Source organism: Nicotiana tabacum, chromosome 12 (genome assembly GCF_000715075.1).
Source record: "Nicotiana tabacum cultivar K326 chromosome 12, ASM71507v2, whole genome shotgun sequence".
Lineage (NCBI taxonomy): Eukaryota > Viridiplantae > Streptophyta > Magnoliopsida > Solanales > Solanaceae > Nicotiana > Nicotiana tabacum.
In genome coordinates, this window is record NC_134091.1 from 83538089 (window position 1) to 83557580 (window position 19492).

General features: G+C 42.4%; 1 non-coding gene across 1 annotated transcript; it reads right to left on the reverse strand.

Moving 5' to 3' along the window:
* Window positions 1-4878: 4878 nt before the first annotated feature.
* Window positions 4879-5034, reverse strand: LOC142167608 (5.8S ribosomal RNA). The gene has a single exon (XR_012697703.1). It is a non-coding gene; the product is annotated as a 5.8S ribosomal RNA (ribosomal RNA).
* Window positions 5035-19492: the final 14458 nt, after the last annotated feature.

Here is a 19492-nt window from a genome sequence, read left to right on the forward strand (position 1 = left end):
CGACGGGTATGCGGCCCACGGAGTGGTTCTGCGGTCGTGAAACTAATTGCAGAATCGCCTTCTTCTGCCAAAATTTTTTATCAACCCCTCAGTGCATTCTTCAACCCAAAAAGTCTGTACTGCAACCTTCAAACGCGATAGCCTACTTCTGCACTATGAAACCCCAAGTTCTAGGTAAAATTTTACGGGGCCTTACATCCTCCCCCGCTTAGGATCATTCATCCTCAAATGAGGAGTAGAGTCCGCCCCAAACACCTAACATAACTCAACTCTTCTTTCAAATATCACAAGCCCCAAAATTTGACTAACTTCCAACAATTTCTAAATTTTGGCAGAGTCTCCCCTATAATTGGGCCCATCCACCTGCCAGAGTAACACCAAAAACACCCTGACAACACTTCCATAACTCAATAAAACATTACAATATATATCAATAACAATAATATCAATATTACATGCATTACACCCTCCATAGTGGTATCCTGACATGAACTGTACATATTTTAAGTCATAACACATAGAATGTACCTTCCAAACCACAACCATTCGGCTATACAAACAAGTGAGAATATCTTCTTTCCACAACACTCTCAGCCTTCGAGGTGACTTCCTCGACTCACAGAACTGTCCATAGCACTTTGACGGAGGCAATCTCAACTTCCGAACTTATCTAACAAGGATGACAATTAGGTACCTCTCATAAACCAATTACCCATTAACTTTACCTTCCATAGCTCCCACCGGAATGATAGACAAACAATTCCCAACTACCCTTTTGGGCATAGACATATGAAACACCGGGTGCATGGAGAACAATGATGGGGGACATCATATGTTTAGCTCGACCTATTTCCCTCAAGATTCTATAAGGACCAATGTTTACTACACCTACTTTATCTTTATTAACAATTCATATAATATCTTCGTGATGAAAATCTTGAGAATAACCCGTTCACTTCATTCCACTCTAAATATCTACGCCGAACACCCAAACTAAACCTTTGGCAACTTTCAACAATTATTCTATGATGTGCTAGAATGAATATGACTATAGAGTTCCTACCCAATATGTCTGATCATGGAATAATGCTTCTTGTTTGACATGTTTGAACCTACAACTCTCGATAGATTTACTACAAACAGGAACAACGAGGTTCGAGATTGGACTGGAATTATTCAAGAATCCATCAATGTACTGAGAAGGGCATTTCAGGAGGTTATATCCTAAGAGACATGAAGGTTACTACCAATAGCGCTGACATGGTTAATCATTGTAATGACATCATTGGTTAGAAAGGTTCTAATGGGTAATATGATGCTCTGGGGAGAAAGACAAATAACTCCTATCCATATCCACCCAGGGATGTGGAACGTTAAGGATAGTAAACTCTCCGCACATGACAATGACATAGTCAATAATTCTAGAAGTCGAGTGTGTAAAGATAACGGAACCCAGGGAGACACTATAAAATAATCATGGAAGGTTTGCAGATGTTCATAATGAGTTCTTCATGGATTTTATGACTTGAAAATACCCAGATGCTAATAAAAGATAGGAAAATAAGAGAAGCAGACGTGATGCTATGATAACCCCCAAAGGTGCATTTGGTCTTGACGGAGAGCCTATTAAGGACCTTTATGAAAAAAGAAGTGTTGCAGTAATATATGGAAGGATGCGATCTCTCATGGTTATCCAACAAATGTCAGGAAGCTAGCACAATGAATTCACTAACTAAGGAACACAGTTAATACATGTTTAGAGGTGTAAAGAGAAAATTAACATTTGTTATGAGTTGGACATGTTTCTGCTATATTAACTCCCAAACTACAATACAAGGCCACGTCATGGGCAACTACAGTACTAGGAACAAAGTGAGCTACTTACTACTTACTGCGGAATGCCCTAAGTTGACACAAAAGTTATACTAAGATGGGCGACACAAGATCTTCCTATGACGGAGGTGTGAGGATCTCAAATTTCAGAGAGACATCATGCAAACAAGTGACCATTTTGATACATGTACACATATGATAGGTGCTGAGATATGCTCTTATGTTACTAAATAGTGAAGGGGGTGATCCCTCAAATCCTATGAGCCACATACACAAGATAGGGAGAGAGAGAGAGAGGATCAAGAAAGATCTCAACACTAGGTTGACTTATATTAGATTTGATACCACATAGGTAAACATTGTGATGGTGCATGCATAAGCACAAGTGAGCAGATGTTATTCATTTGAATCAGAGGGTTCTATAAGAGATTCATCAGGTATGGTACTTTGTTGAGAATTTGGGGAAACAAGTGGGAAGTATGAACCTAGGGTTGTCTCAATTCAAAGTAATCATTATAGAACTCAATTCCTCAAGAGGTTGTAAGTAAGATAATGGTGATAAAGAGGCTTCACGAATAATGCATCTCGTTGAAAGAGTGGATACATGCAATATTTTGTGATTCAGATTCTTGTTAAGACTGTGTTCATGCAGGCTCTCAATATAGTCATACATATATAACAAGGAAACGTATGTGGTGTTCAAAATGATGAACTAAGGAGTGACTTACTTGGTAACTTTAGATTGATGGGGAAGTGCCTTAATTGATGCCCCCTGACTCCACATTTGTAACATACATTGGTACCACAGTGACATACCCCCGAATGACATCTCCTACACTTCAATGGACGAGGCCCACCAAACTGACTCGCCCCACCGATATGATATTTACCCTTTTTGCATACATCATAAGCATCCCCTTTATCCTTCCCCCAAGCCTTCATGGCGGGAGTAACAATATCTATACCGTCTTGCTGTGCAGGCCTTTGGAATTGCCCAAATCTAGCACCCCTAACACGCTGATGATCATACTCTCAACACGATGCCAAATGCTCCCGCCCGCATATCGGGCAAACCCGACTAGGTGTACCCAACCTAGGACATATTTTCTTCATGTGCCCCCTCTTTCCACAACCATAGCATATTTTAAGAGTCATCCAACATCTCCCCAAGTGGCGCTTCTTACAAATCACAAAATCTGGCTCATTGGTACCAACAACCCTCTTTCGTTTCTTAGGTGCTCTCACCACATGATCCGGTGGTGCGTTGACATTGATAGTAACAAGGACACTTCCCCTAGCAACAAGTTCTTCTAATCCCTCCATGGCTGGACACATTCTCCCAACGAACTCTTGTGCAATCTCCCCCAAATTCAATGGCGGGGTCATTCCTTCATCGCTGCTTCGAACTCGTGGATTACTCATCTGGAAAATGAGACACGACGAGGAAACTAGCTTCCTATCCTGAGCTCTATCACACGATCTGGAGTATCAAAGAAGGGTGAAATTTCTACAATCCTCAAACACATAAGCCTACCTCGGCACCATGAAACCTTAAATTCCTTGGCAAAACTTTACGGGGCCTTACACTGGTTGTCGCCCTATCATGCTATTCTGGATTGCCAAGCCAAGACTATGACATTGGCTATGCTAGGTTTGCTATAGTTAGAGTGGAGGGGTGCATTAGATTATGTTCCTAGCAGGGTTGTGTCATTTCTAAAGGCTCAGCGTATGGTTGAGAAGGGGTGTGATACTTATCTAGCCTTTGTGAGAGATGTTAGTGCTGATACTTCTATCGTTAAGTTAGTTATGGTAGTGAGAGACTTTCCAGATATATTTGTAGCGGATCTTCCAGGCATGCTGCACGATAGGGATATTAATTTTGGTATTGACTTATTTCCGGGTACTCAGCCCATTTCTATTCCACCATATCGTATGGCCCCAGTGGAGTTGAAGGAGTTAAAATAGTAGATGCAAGAGTTGCTTGATAAGGGTTTCATTCGTCCTAGTGTGTCACCGTGGGGGTGCTCCGGTCTTGTTTGTGAAGAAGAAGGATGGTTCTATGCGCATGTGTATTGATTATCGCCAGTTGAACAAGAATACAGTGAAGAACATGTATCCATTGCCACGCATTGATGACTTATTTGATCAGCTACAGGGTGCCAGAGTATTCTCAAAGATTGATTTGCGGTCAGGTTATCATCAGCTAAAGATTCGGGATCCAGATATTCCAAAGACTGCCATTAGGACTCGGTATGGTCACTACGAGTTCCTTGTGATGTCATTTGGGCTAACCAATGCCCAACAACATTTATGCACCTGATGAACAGTGTATTCCAGCCTTATCTTGATTCGTACGTCATTGTGCTTATTGACGACATCTTGGTGTACTCCCGCAGCCGGGAAGACCATGAGCAGCACTTGAGGATCGTGCTCCATACCTTTAGAGAGAAGAAGTTGTATGCAAGATTCTCAAAGTGTGAATTCTGGCTTGATTCGGTGGCGTTTTTGGGTCATGTGGTGTCGAATGAGGGCATCAAGGTAGATCCGAAGAAGATTAAAGCAATGTAGAGTTGGCCCGGACCGTCTTTAGCTATTGAAATTTGGAGTTTCCTTGGTTTGGCCGGGTAATATCGCCATTTCGTAGAGGGTTTCTCACCTATGAAGAGATTGACCCAGAAGGATGCTCCTTTCAGATGGTCCGAGGAGTGTGAGGCGAGTTTCCAAAAGCTCAAAACAACTTTGACTACAGCCCCAGTGTTGGTATTAACTACGGGCTTGGGGTCTTATACTGTGTATTGTGATGTGTCACCTATTGGTCTTGGCGCGGTGTTGATGCAAGATGGGTCAGGGAGCCCAAACACGTGACGGGTTGGAGCTGCAACATTACGAGAGTTGAGTTTCAACCACCACTTATCGTGACGTCCGTCACTATGGACTCACATTTAGGCAAACTGCATGCTCGGGGCGCACAGGAGGACGATTTAAATCCCACGACACCACCACGACGATAAGTTTGGGTGCGTTGTACGGGGGCGACGCGATACGTGATGCCCAGGAAGACGTGCCCTCGGCCTAATGGCTTCGGGCGCAACTTACGTTCACAGACTTGATGGTTCATGAGATTCTATAAATCACACCAAGTATCGCATTTAGCTACGTTCTTCATCGATGCGAGAGCCGAGATATCTGTTGCCGAGAGTCATTTATGTTTCAAAATAAGCACAAGTCCCCCCACGTGCACCGCAAACGGGGCGCGAAGGGCAGGTTTTCAATTTAGTATTCCTTGGCGCTTTCCGCGCCAGGGTTTGTTAATCACCTAGCATGCATGTGAGTGCACATGCTAGGGACAGGAGGGAGCCACGTGGATGGAGACCGAAGCACCCCGACCACACCGCTCCCTAGTATTTAAACAAGTTCGCAGGTCGTTCTACTTTGCAGGTTTTGACAATGATCCTTCTGCAGGTTCACCTTCAGAAACCTTGTTACGACTTCTCCTTCCTCTAAATGATAAGGTTAAATGGACTTCTCGCAACGTCGCGGGCAGCGAACCACCCACATTGCCGCAATTCGAACATTTCACCGGATCATTCAATCGGTAGGAGTGACGGGCAGTGTGTACAAGGGTAGAGATGTAGCCAACGCGAGCTGATGACTCGCGCTTACTAGGAATTTCTTGTTAAAGACCAACAATTGCAATGATCTATCCCCATCACGATGAAATTTCAAAGATTACCCGGGTCTGTCGGCCAAGGCTATAAACGCGTTGAATACATCAGTGTAGCGCGCGTGCAGCCCAGAACATCTAAGGGCATCACAAATCTGTTATTGCCTCAAACTTCCGCGGACTAAAATATAGTAGTCCCTCTAAGAAGCTGGCCGCGAAGGGATACCTTCGCATAGCTAGTTAGGATGTTGAGGTATCGGTCGTTAATGGAATTAACCAGACAAATCGCTCCACCAACTAAGAACGTCAATGCCCCACCACCTATAGAATCAAGAAAGAGCTCTCAGTCTGTCAATCCTTACTATGTCTGGACCTGGTAAGGTTCCCGTGTTGAGTCAAATTAAGCTGCAGGCTCCACTCCTGGTGGTGCCCTTCCGTCAATTCCTTTACGTTTTAGCCTTGCAACCATACTCCCACCCCCCCAGAACCCAAAAACTTTGATTTCTCATAAGGTGCCGGCGGAGTCCTAAAAGCAACATCCGCTGATCCCTGGTCGGCATCATTTATGGTTAAGATTAGGATGGTATCTAATCGTCTTTGAGCCCCCAACTTTCATTCTTGATTAATGAAACTATCCTTGGCAAATACTTTCGCAGTTGTTTGTCTTTCATAAATCCAAGAGTTTCATCTCTCACTATGAAATATGAATGCCCCCGTGTAAGGCCCCGTAAAAATTTTGCAAAGGAAAAATAATGTTTCATGATTCCGAACTGGGCTTAATGTTTTGAGGTGATAGCTTATGCTTCTAGGCAACTCAAGAATCATGAAAAGAACTATCCAACACATGACTTAGAACTTGCGGCGGTGGTATTTGCATTGAAAATTTTGCGTCATTACCTTTATGGGGTCCATGGGGATATATTCACGGACCATAAGAGCCTTCAATATATTTTCAAACAGAAAGAGCTGAATCTGAGGCAGAGAAGATGGTTTGAGTTACTCAAAAATTATGACATCGATATCCTGTATCACCCGGGAAAGGCCAATGTTATGGCGGATGCTCTTAGCCGAAAATATATGGGTAGTTTGGCTCACTTGGAGGCATATCAAAGTCCATTGGCCAAGGAAGTTCATGGATTGGCTAGTTTGGGAGTTCATATTGCAGACTCTAGTGAAGAGGGGTGATTGTACAAAATAGGGCTGAATCATAGCTTGTTGTGGAAGTCAAAGAGAAGCAATACAACGATCCATTTTTGGTGCTATTGAAGGACGGGATTCATAAACATAAGACTATAGCTTTTTCTCTCGGCTTGGATGATGGTACGATAAGGTACCAAGGGTGTCTATGTGTTCCAAATGTAGATGGTCTCCGAGAGAGAATCATGACCGAGGCTCACACTTCTATGTATTCCATGCACCTGGGCTCTACGAAAATGTATCATGATCTTAAGGAAGTCTATTGGTGGAATGGCATGAAGAGAAATGTAGCGAACTTTGTGGCGAGATGTCCAAATTGTCAACAAGTGAAGGTCGAACACCAACGGCCCAGTGGGTTGGCACAGTTAATGGAAATTCCAATGTGGAAGTGGGAAATGATTAATATGGACTTTATGGTAGGACTACCGCGCACTCCGCGCAAGTTTGACTCAATTTGGGCGATTGTGGATCGACTCATGAAATTAGCACACGTTTTGCCGGTTACGGCTACCGACATAACGGAACAGTATGCTCAGATGTATATCAAAGAAATAGTCAGGTTGCATGGCACTCCAGTTTCCATCATATCTGATCGGGGAGCGCAATTCACTGCTAAATTTTGGAAGACATTTCAGCAAGGTTTGGGTACTCAGGTGAATCTTAGTACATACTTTCACCCGTAGACTGATGGGCAGGCAGAGTGGACTATTCAGACGCTCGAGGATATGTTGCGTGCTTGTGTTCTTGACTTTAATGGTAGATGGAATGATCATTTGCCACTCATAGAATTTGCTTACAATAATAGTTATCATGCTAGTACTCAAATGGCACCGTTCGAGGCTTTATATGGTAGGAGATGTAGATATCCCATTGGGTGGTTTGAAATTGGGGAGGCAGAGTTGATAGGGCCAGACCTCGTGCATCAGGCTATGGAAAAAGTTAAGATCATTAAGGAGCGGTTGAAGACTGCTCAGAGCCGTCAGAAGTCCTATTCGGATGTTCGTCGTAGGGATTTAGAGTTCAAAGAAGATGATTGGGTATTCTTGAAGGTTTCCCCCATGAAAGGTGTAATGTGATTTGGTAAGAAAGGGAAATTGAGTCCGAGGTATGTCAGACCGTACAGAATCATTCAGAGGATCGGTGAGGTGGAGTACAAGCTTGAGCTACCACCTGAGATGTCATTAGTGCACCCGGTGTTTCATGTGTCTATGTTGAAGAAAGTAGTTGGAGATACGACACTCATTGTTCCGGTTGAGACTATTGAGGTTAATGAGGAATTTACGTATGAAGAGATTCCAGTTTCTATTATTGATCGGCAAGTCCGAAAGTTGAGAAATAAAGAAATTGCCTCCCTGAAAGTGCTATGGCTAAACCAACAGGTTGAAGAGGCTACTCGGGAGGCCGAGGAAGAAATGAAGAAAAAGTATCCTTATTTGTTTGAAAAGCCATGTATTTATAAAGTTGTGATCTATGAAAATTCTAAGAGTTACTTTCTATGAATTATGTATCATTGTACAGTTGATGTTAAGGGTGTTCCTTTTCTGGAAATACATTGCTTATGAGGCCACAGTTGGTGTTGTTCTTATGTTATATTGCATCATCGGTTAGGTATATTTTGTTAGGATTGGTTTCTGGGATTCTCTGACAGGTGGATAGGCCCAGTTACAGGGGAGACTCTACGAAATTTTTGGAAATTTAGGGAGTTAGCCAAATTTTGAAACTACTAGTGAATGTGAATTTACAGTTAGGCTACATTTGATGCTAATAACAGATTTTGACCCTCATTCAAGGACGAATGATCCTAAGTGGGGGAGAATATAAGGCCCCATAAAAATTTCGCAAAAGAAAAATAATATTTTGTGGTGCCGAACTGGGCTTACGTGTTGAGGATTGTAGAAATTCTTCGCGGCGAGCTTGCTCGCCACGGGTCGGAATTTTTGGGTTGAATAATGCATTGAGGAGTAAAGGAAAATCTTGGCCGAGAAATGCGTTTTTGCGGTCTATTATGCGACGGTAGAATCACTCTGCGGGCCGCATAATGGCCACAGAGTGAGGCAGGAATGGGCAGGTTTGGATGCTATTTTGCGGTCGACTATACGACCGCAGAACTGTTCTACGGTTCATTATGCGATCGTAGAACAGGTCTGCGGGCCGCATAGTGACCGCAAACCCAGGCAGAATTTTCCCCAGTTTTGGGCACCAAATTATGCGGCCGATATGCGGACCGCATATCTATTATACGGTCGCATATGCGACCGCATACCCTGTTCTGGAGCTTCATTTTTGGGTTTTTATAACCCGACCCTACTTCGTTAAATAGACGATTTGTACCATTTTTGAGCTAAAATTTGATATTTTGAGGGTGAGAGAGTGCCCTAGAGTGGGAGAGTGATCTTCAACAATTTTTTCTTCAATTCTTTCTCGAATCTTTGAAGATTAACAAGGAAAACTCACTAGGTTTTCATCCTAGAGGTAAGATTCTACACCTTAGCCCTTAATTTCGAAATTTATCTAAGAATGGATAATTAGCAAGACAATTCTTGGGTATGGGAGTTGTTTATTTTGCATGCATGTATTATCAAAGGGTGTAGGAAGATTGTGAGCTAAAAATGGTAAAGAGTGGGTTGTGGGATGATGGAATCCTCCATAAAAGGACCTTGAAACCTTAATGCACACCTAGTATTTGATAAAATGCACAAATGAACTAGAACCATGATCATCTTCTTAATTTTGGTTCAATTTGTTATATTTCTAAAATAGATTGAAGTTGCTAAGAAGTCCGGAACATTTTAGAGTTTAAGGAAGCTAAATTGAGGTATGTTGGCTAAACTCTTCTCTAAGAATTGGAACCCCAATATCCTTGTAAGTTTCAAGATATTTATTACAAATCGAGTATTCCGAATAAGTTTTGTGACAAAGATATATGTTCAATTCGTGTTTCAAATGGTCTTATCATATTGTATTATAAATTGAGGATGTGTTCCAAACTATGGATTGAGTATCTACATGTTATGATTCCAAGTCGTGATTTATGTGGAAATTATTATGCTAAATTGTGAAGAGATTTTGCTTGGGATTACACCTCCACCCGCATACATTGGGGTGAGGCGGAAATGCCGCTTTGTATATGATTTTGGTATTGTTGTTGCACCACCACCCACATATATACATTGGGGTGAGGCGGCATGGCCACTTTGTGTAGGTATTGGTATTGTTGATGCATTTCCACCCGCATACATTGGGTTGAGGCGGTATGGCCGCTTTGTGTAGTTTTTTGGTACTGTGGTTATACCTCCACCCGCGTCATGCCACTTTGTGTAGGTTTTTGGTACAGTGGTTATACCTCTACCCGCGTACATTGGGGTGAGGCGGCAGGGCCGCTTGAGTAGAGTTTTGGTATTGTGTTTACACCTCCACCTGCATACATTGGGGTGAGGCGGCGAGGCCGCTTTGTGTGGAATTGGTTACAGAGGATCTCATCTTGAATTCTATAAATGTTAATGACAACTCTTGATAAGCTTGTTTTGGTTTAACCGGCTATCTATGCTATTCTATTGTCGCCCTGGTTCATCATGTTCATATTGTATTTCCGAGTTCTTAAATTGGTGTTTGGTTTTCATACTAGTACTATTCCACATGTACTAACGTCCCTTTTACCGGGGGCGCTGCATCTTTAATGGATGCAGGTAGTTCCACAGCGGAGGATATTGACCAGTGATAGCGGTGCTCATTCTTCCCAACTGACTTTGTGAGCCCCATCTCATTCCAGGGTTGTGCATCTTTTGTTTCATATATGTTATCGTGTTTTGAGGTATAGCCGGAGCCTTGTTGCCGGCACTATCATTGTACTCTTTGGTATTTTAGAGGCTCTGTAGACATAGTGTGGGTTGTATATGGGTGTTGGGAATGTTAAACAAGTTGTGTTATGAATAAATCACTCGTTCCATTTTGAACCGTGAAGGGGTGTGTGTGTGTTTTGAGAATTATTAAATGAGGTAACTAATGGTAATGAATTGGTATTGTAGACAAGATCATCTTATTGTATAATTAACGAAAATATGTATTATCCTTAATCATGGATGAATTTGGGTAGAAGGAAATCTAATAGGCTTGCTCGGCTGGGTTCACTCGGTTGAGCATCGGTCGTGCTCCCCGAGTTTGGGGCGTGACACCCCGACTGTCTCTGTTAATCATTACTCGGATCCCGAAGGCCAACATAATAGGACCTAAATCCTATAATATTATCGCATGATAATGTATATAGAGCGTATGATTGCTTTGAGCACTCTAATATTTTCAAAGTAACAGCGCCGGAGGCATGTTCCGGCCAATTAAGGCCAGGAGCGCATAGCTAGCCGAAGGGACGAGACGACCGGTGCACACATAGGGCGGACCAGCCGGCCCATCCCAAAGTCCAACTACGAGCTTTTTAACTGCAACAACTTAAATATACGCTATTGGAACTGGAATTACCGCGGCTGCTGGCACCAGACTTGCCCTCCAATGGATCCTTGTTTAGGGATTTAGATTGTACTCATTCCAATTACTAGACTCATAGAGCCCGGTATTATAATTTATTGTCACTACCTCCTCATGTCAGTATTGGGTAATTTGCGTGCCTGCTACCTTCCATGGATGTAGTAGCCATTTCTTAGGCTCCCTCTCCGGAATCGAACCCTAATTCTCCGTCACCCGTCACCACCTTGGTAGGCTACTATCTTACCATCAAAATTTAATAGGGAAGAAATATGAATGATGCATCGCCGGCATGATGGCCGTACGATCTGCCGAGTTATCATGAATCATCATAGAAACCGGCAGAGCCCGCGTCGACCTTTTATCTAATAAATTTATCCCTTCCAGAAGTCGGGGTTTGTTGCACGTATTAGCTCTAGAATTACTACGTTTATCCGAGTAGTAGATACCATCAAATAAATTATAACTGATTTAATTAGCCATTCGCAGTTTCACAGTCTGAATTTGTTCATACTTACACATGCATGGCTTAATCTTTGAGACACGCATATGACTACTGGAAAGATCAACCAGGTAGCATTCCTCATTGACGTTGGTATTGCATGAGCATGACCGACCCAAAGGGCACGGCCAAGTCCAAGACGAGAATGACTGTCATTCGAAAGGAGCATTGTTTGGGTAGATAGGAGCCAATGAAGACCCCATGCCCATTGCGTTTACCGAATTCGAGTGTCCTAGCATTCTAGTCATGGACCAAGCCATCGCACGACAAAGCTAGGATGACATGGGACACAGCTGCAGCTTTTGGTTCACCCTGCACATCGAACGCGAGGGGCGAAAGGCAACCGATTATACTTGATAATAACTGGGCATTAGATATGCAACACAAAAAACCGACGCCGAACAAGCCTAATTTGTGCTTGTGCCATGACTAAGATAGCATGAGGGCTAGGACGTCGCTGCTCAAGAAGGGATCCAACCTAGCCACACAAACCGAACACCACTCATGTTCCATACATTCACTTGCCTCGACGATGCATGCCAACTATAGCCCTAACACGCGATGTGCAGCCATGTGTTGTTGCCAATGCCAACATTGCAAAGCAAAGACAAGCCCCGCCTGGCACAAAATAGGGGGTTGGAGTGTAAAAATGAAGAAGGTGCGGCAAGTTAAAGGCACGGACACAACCCACAACAACTGCATGACATTCGACATGTACTCAGCTTAGCCCTACGTGAACGGCACCTTGTAGAACCGCTTGCACGATGCACCACCGTTCTGTTGCCAAAAGCTAACAGATACCACAAGCAATGCCGGTACCAGGCACAACCCAGAAATACCGCATGACCTTCAACATGTACTAAGCTCAGCCCTATGCGCATGGAACCTTGTGGCGCTACTTGCACGATGCTTTGTCATCCCATTGCCAAAAGCCAAAAGCTGCCACGAGCGATGCCAGACACAACCCATAAAAACCACACGATATTCGACATGTACTGAGCTTAACCCCATGTGCATGGCACCTTGCAGAGCTATTTGCACGACACTCCGACGTTCAATTGCCAAAAGCTAGCTGCTTCCACGAGTGATGTCGCCACTCGATGTTTCCCACACCATTTACATGACATTCGACATTTACTGGTAGGGTGATTGCCTACGCGTCTAGACAGCTGAAGACCCATGAGAAGAATTATCTAGTCCACGACATGGAAATCGCAGCAATTGTTCATGCATTTAAGGTTTGGAAACATTATTTGTACGGTGTTCCTTGTGAGGTCTTTACCAACCATCCGAGTCTACAACATCTGTTCAAATAGAAAGACTTCAACTTGTGGCATCGAAGGTGGTTAGAGTTGCTTAAAGACTGTGATATCACTATTCTGTATCATCCCGGGAAAGCCAATGTGGTGGCTAATGCCTTGAGTCGAAAGGGGAAGAGTGGGGCAGTTTAGCATATCTACCGGCAGCGGAGAGGCCATTAGCGTTGGATGTTCAGGCCTTAGCCAACCAGTTTGTTAGATTGGATATTTCAGAGCCCAATCGAGTTCTTCCTTGCATGGTTTCTCGGTCTTCTCTATATGATCATATCAGATAGCATCAGTATGACGACCCCCACTTGCTTGTCCTCAATGACACGGTTCAGCACGGGGATGCCAAACAGGTTTTTATTGGAGATGACAGTGTGTTGCGGATGCAGGGCCAATTATGTTTCTTCAGGAGGCCCACAGTTCGCGGTACTCCATTCATCCGGGTGCCGCTAAGATGTATCAGGATTTGAGGCAGCACTATTGGTGGAGGAGGATGAAGAAGGACATAGTGGAGTATGTAGTTCAGTGCCTAAATTGTCAGCAGGTGAAGTATGAGCATCAGAGGCTGGGTAGTTTGCTTCAGCGACTTGAGATTCACGAGTGAGAATGGGATCTTGTCACCATGGACTTCGTTGTTAGGCTCTCATGGACTCAGAAGAAATTTGACGCGGTATGGGTGATTGTGGATAGGTTGACCAAGTCATCACATTTCATTTCGGTAGTGACTACCTATTCTTTAGAGCAGCTGGCTCAGATCTATATCCGCGAGATTGTGTGATTTCATGGCGTGCCGGCATCCATCATCTCTGATAGGGGTACACAGTTCACATCGCGTTTCTGGAGAGCTGTACAACATGATCTAGGCACGCGGGTTGAGTTGATTACAACATTTCACCCCCAGACGGACGGACAGTCTGTGCACACCATTCAAATATTGGAGGATATGCTTCATGCATGTGTTATGGATTTCGGGAATTCTTAGGATCATTTCTTGCCGCTTGTGGAGTTTGCTTAAAAAAACAGCTACCAATTGAGTATTCATATGGCTCCTTATGAGGCCCTATATGGGAGACGGTGTCGTTCCCCAGTTGGTCGGTTTGAGTTGGGAGAGGCTAAGTTATTAGGCACAGATTTGGTTCGAGATGCCTTGGAGAAGGTCAAGAAGAGTTATGCGGATCAGAAGGCTCATGATGTTGCATTCATGGTTGGAGAGCGAGTCTTGCTCTGGGTTTCGCCCATGAAGGGTGTGATGAGGTTTGGGAAGAAGGACAAGTTGAGCCCTAGGTATATCAGACCTTTTGAGATCCTTGAGCGGATTGGCGAGGTGGCCTACAAGCTAGCATTACCACCTAGTTTATCTTCGGTTCATCCGGTGTTCCATGTATCTATGCTCTAGAAGTATTATGGTGATCCGTCTTATGATTTAGACTTCAGCACAATCCAATTGGACTAGGATTTGACTTATGTTGAGGAGCCGGTGGCTATCTTGGACGGACAGGTCCGGAAGTTGAGATCAAAGAACATTGCTTCATTGAAGGATCAATGGAGGGGTCACCCGATCAAGGAGGCAACCTGGGAGACCAAGCACGACATGCAGAGTCGTTATCCTTATCTATTCACCACTTCAGGTATGTCCTTATGCTTTTTCGAGGAGGAACGTTTGTTTTAAGAGGGGGAGAATGTAATGACCCGATCGGTCATTTTGAGTAATTGTGTTTTGTTACCCCTTTTTATGATTCACACATGTGTGTTTATGACTTTATGACTTGCGGGGTTGATTAATTTCGCTCCGGGAATCTTTTAGGTTAATTTGGATCCTTTGATTCTTGACTTAGAAGTTTAAATTAGAAATGTTGACCAAACTTTGACTTTTGTGAAAACGACCCTGGAACTGTGTTTTATGGCTCTGATAGCTTCGTATCGTGATTTCGGACTTGGGCGTATGCCCGGAATTGATTTTGGAAGTCCATATGTTGATTTGTGTTGATTTTTCGAAGTTTGGCAATTTGAAGTTGAATGGTTTGACCATAGGTTGACTTATAGCTATCGACCTTGGAATTTAATTTTGGGACTTGGAATAGGCCCGTTATGGTGTTTGGAACTTGTATGCAAAATTTGGTGTCTTTTTGAGTTGATTGGATAGGATTCAGACATTTAGTTGTAATTTTAGAAATTCTTGAACTTTACTGTGAAATTCATGCGTTTTAGTGTTCGATTCATAGTTTTAGATGTTATTTTTGTGTTCTGATCACGCGAGCGAGTTTGTATGATATTTTTAGACTTGTGTGGATGTTTGGTTTGGAGCTTCGAGGGCTCGGATGAGTTTTAGACATGTTTCAAAATGGTTTTGAACTAAAAATGAACTGTTGGTGTGTTGGTGCTCAGTTATCGCAATTGCGAGCACGAGCCTCGCAATTGCGAAGGTGACAGTAGGTGGGCAGGTCGCATTTGTGAAGGCAGCAGGATTTTGACTTAGTTCCCATTTGCGAACATTTGTTCGTATTTGCGAGGTTCATAGCTTCACAATTGTGAAGCCTCTTGTCACAATTGCGATGATGAATAAGGCTGTCAGGGTTTGCAAATGCAAGCCTTGGTTCACAATGCGAACCTTGTTTCCCAAATGCGACATCTGCAGCTGGTACAAAGGGCTGGGAGATGGTATTTTTGAAAATATTCTCTTATTTTTGAACCCTATACTCGGTAGGAGGCGATTTGGAGAGGGAATTTTCACCTACAAACTTTGGGTAAGTGATTCTAATGTATTTAATCATATTCCATCAATATATCTTAGATTTTAACATCAAAATCATATGAATCAAAGTGAAAATTTGTGAAACGTTGTCAAGTTTTTAAAAAATAAGAAATTGAGTTTTGATAGTTGATTTGGACTCGGATTTTGAAACTAATCATATATATGTACTCGTGGGGTCATGGGTAGTCAGAATCTACCATTGGACCCGAGTTTTGACCGGGCGAGCCCCGAGTTGACTTTTGTTGACTTTTTAGGAAAAGTGTAAAAATCTTAGCTTTATCTCTTGTTATTAATTTCCCTAGCATTGTTTGATGATATTAAATCAATTTTGGTTAGATTTGAGCCGTGTGGAGGCAAATTTTAGGTGAAAAGCTATTTTCGAGGGTTGAATTGGTCTAGTTGAGGTAAGTATATTGCCTAACTTTGCGTGAGGGAACGGCCCATTAGGATTGGTATTGATTGATTCATTTGTGGTATGTAAAAGCAGTGTATGCAAGGTGACGAATGGGTACTCGAGTTGTGCGTGGTATTTGACCGGTCTAGGCTACTTAGATTCTTTCCATGCTACAATTGAATTGTCATATCATGTTCTAATCTCTCATAGTCGATCTATTCTTACTTGTGTTAGTCTATCCTTACGCCTTAAATGATTTCGTTAACATTTGTTCAACATCCTAATTGATAAATTACTTTCATGCTTTAGTTGAACTTGTTGTCTCTATAATTGTTACATGTTATCTCTTTCATTGTTGATTATCATTATTTGAAGTTATTGTTCATGTTATCTCTTTCATTATTAATTATCATTACTTGAAGTTATTAGTTATTCTATCTCTTTCCTTGTTGATTTCATTATTTGAAGTCATTCTTATACGTTAATTCTTATTATTGAGTTATTGGAGTTGAAGTTGTGAAAGACATTATCACGTTGAGGCGAAATTGTTATTGTTGAAACATCTTCCTTGTTGAGCATTTTACATTCATTGTTGTTGTTGATATTCTTGTACACGTTGTGGTGGAGATATATGCCATTGTTGTGGGAACATTGATATTGTTGATTGTTGGTAAGTTATGATATATGTGCACTTATGGTGCGAGTTGTTATTATGATGTGATATTGACGTGCATGCGGCGGTATAAGGAAAGTGGGCTAAAGTGCATGTAGCTATTTCGAGAAAACTGTTTTCAAAACCTATTTAAATGTAAGGCTCACGCGGCGGTATAAGGAAAGATCGTGATTGAAATAGAGAAATGTGAATACGAGGCGGTAGCTCGGTTGTGATTCTCGATTTATTCGAGCCGGTACCTCAGTTGTGATTCTTATTGTACACGAGGCGGTACCTCGTTGCGATTCTTGTTGTTTATCTCATGTTGCAAAGAGTTTTCCATTTCTTGTTTTTGTTCTTCCTTGTTTTAGCAGTTGTCGAGTTGCTATTTTTGGGAGACTTCAAGGTATAGCTGCTCCACATTCGCAGGCCTCAGATTCACCTTCCTGTATTCTTATTTCCTATTATATTTTCATTCAGACAGTGATGTAGTAGACACTCTAATATTACTCTGTAGATCTTATGACTCTGTTCTACCGGTTTTGGGAAGTGTATTGATGAGATTTTATTTTCAGAAGGTTATATCAGTTATTCAACTTTGTTTTAGTATTTTGTTAATTATTTGTGCCAAGTTATTATTAACCATTAGGCTTACCTAGTTGTAAAGACTAGGTGCCATCACGACATCTTACGGAGGGGAAATTGTGATCGTGACAGTTTCGATTGAGGTCCATAGTATACTTGGGAAGAGTAGCGTTGATGTGAAGGCGGGTCATGAGTAATTGGAAGAAGTTGGGTCCGTTTAGCAGTGGCTTGGGTCAGTATGGTAATAGAGACTATCGGTTCCTTTGGTATTATAGGGCTTTATAGGTATTTTGTGGCAATACAATCGGGTTTGGTAGTCTGTGTGATTTGGGTGATTTAGAGGGATGCAATTTGACTGGCTTGGTTATGTGCATGTGGTTTCCGAAGAGTTTGTGATGGTTTTGACCACCACTTGCGGTTAGTGTCTTCTACATGCATGAAAATTTTGTTGCGTGTTGTGATTATTTCCTGAATTGAGTTAAGTGGGAAGTTTCTAGTCGATGGTGTGTGTATCCTATTCGTGATTTAGAGTCAGTAATGGGATTCTCATATTTTTGCATATTAGCACGATAAATGCGGCGAGCTGTGTGGAATTGGGATTGAATCCACAAGATTACGGTTCACTTTTGAAAGGAATGTTATGAGTTCTAGAAAACATCGGTTATATGACGTTTAAGAGAATGCTAGCAGTGTTTTTGGTATCTCCTGGGAAGGGTGTGTTTTGTGGAAGATACATTGTGTATTGATTGCAGATGCTTGACTAGTGTTATAGAAATTGCATGGTTGGTAGCCAGTGATGTTCATGTTTTGCTGTTTGGTGTGGACGGTTATGGGATTACCTCCCATGGGATGATTGTGTATGCGTGATGTATCAGTCACTTGAGTGGAAGAGATAGGGATCAAGTATGGAGATCTTGGTACTCCCGCAATTTGGAGATCATATTTCTAAAAGGCGAACTATACCTTTGATTGTAGAATGCGAAGGTGTATTCAGGATTTGGCAACTGATTGTATGTATCGTGGATGGGGTCACTGTGGACTTTTGGAAGGCTATTGACCTATTTTGGAATGACCCGAATCAGTTTGGAGGTTCATTGGTAGGTTCATGAATATTCGGACTCTTAGCTATATAACTCATGAATTATGCCGAGGTCGTACGACTCGATCCATAATAGTCGTGTACATACACTACCGAGGTCGTACGGCGGGGATCTATGGATTCATCTCATATTGCTATTTCATAACACTAGCGAGGCGTATTGCCCAATCCATAGGAATAGAGAAACTCTTCGAACTACGGGTCAAACAATTGCAACACAAGGGTGGGAACATAAAGAAAGCATAATATTTTACCATCAATCAAGTATTCCATCACAACTTAAGGTAATGAAGCTCGGCCTAACATAATCGTTAATAAAATTTCAATTATAAATTTAAGTAATGAAACTAACATATTGAGTTCAAATGATATAAATATTGCATGATAAAGTCCTAAGTCTACCCGAACATAAACATGATTTTAGATACGTACAGACTCTCGTCACCTCGTGTGTACGTAGCACCCATAACTAGTAGAAAATAACAATTTAATACCTACGGGGTAGTTTTTCTCTCACAAACTTAGACATGAGACTTTCCTCGCTCCGAAATTCGATAACCGGCTCTAACATCTCTCTAACACCTCAAACCGATGACAAACGATCCGAAACTAATCAAACAATGTGCAAACCAATTAAAATATAATCCAATACTCGTAATTTAACACTTTATAATAATTCCTAACTCCGCTCCAAAAGTCAACAAAGTCAACCCACGGGCTCACGTTGTAAGGCCCCGTAAAAATGTTTTCCTAAAAACCCAGGTTCCGTGATGCCAAAGTAGGCGTAGAGGTTAATAATAGTAGAAATTCTTCGCGGCGAGCTTGCTCGCCGTGGTTCAGACTTTTTGGACTGAACAGTGCGCTGGGAGTTGAAGGAAAATGTTGGGCAGAAGTACGCATTTCCGCGGCCCATTTTGTGGCCGCATAACCACTCTGCGGACCGCAGACTGGTTGTAGAGTGGGGCAGATTTTTGGGGCATTTTTGTGCCCAATTTCGTGCCCATTATGCGACCGCATAACCGTTTCGCAGG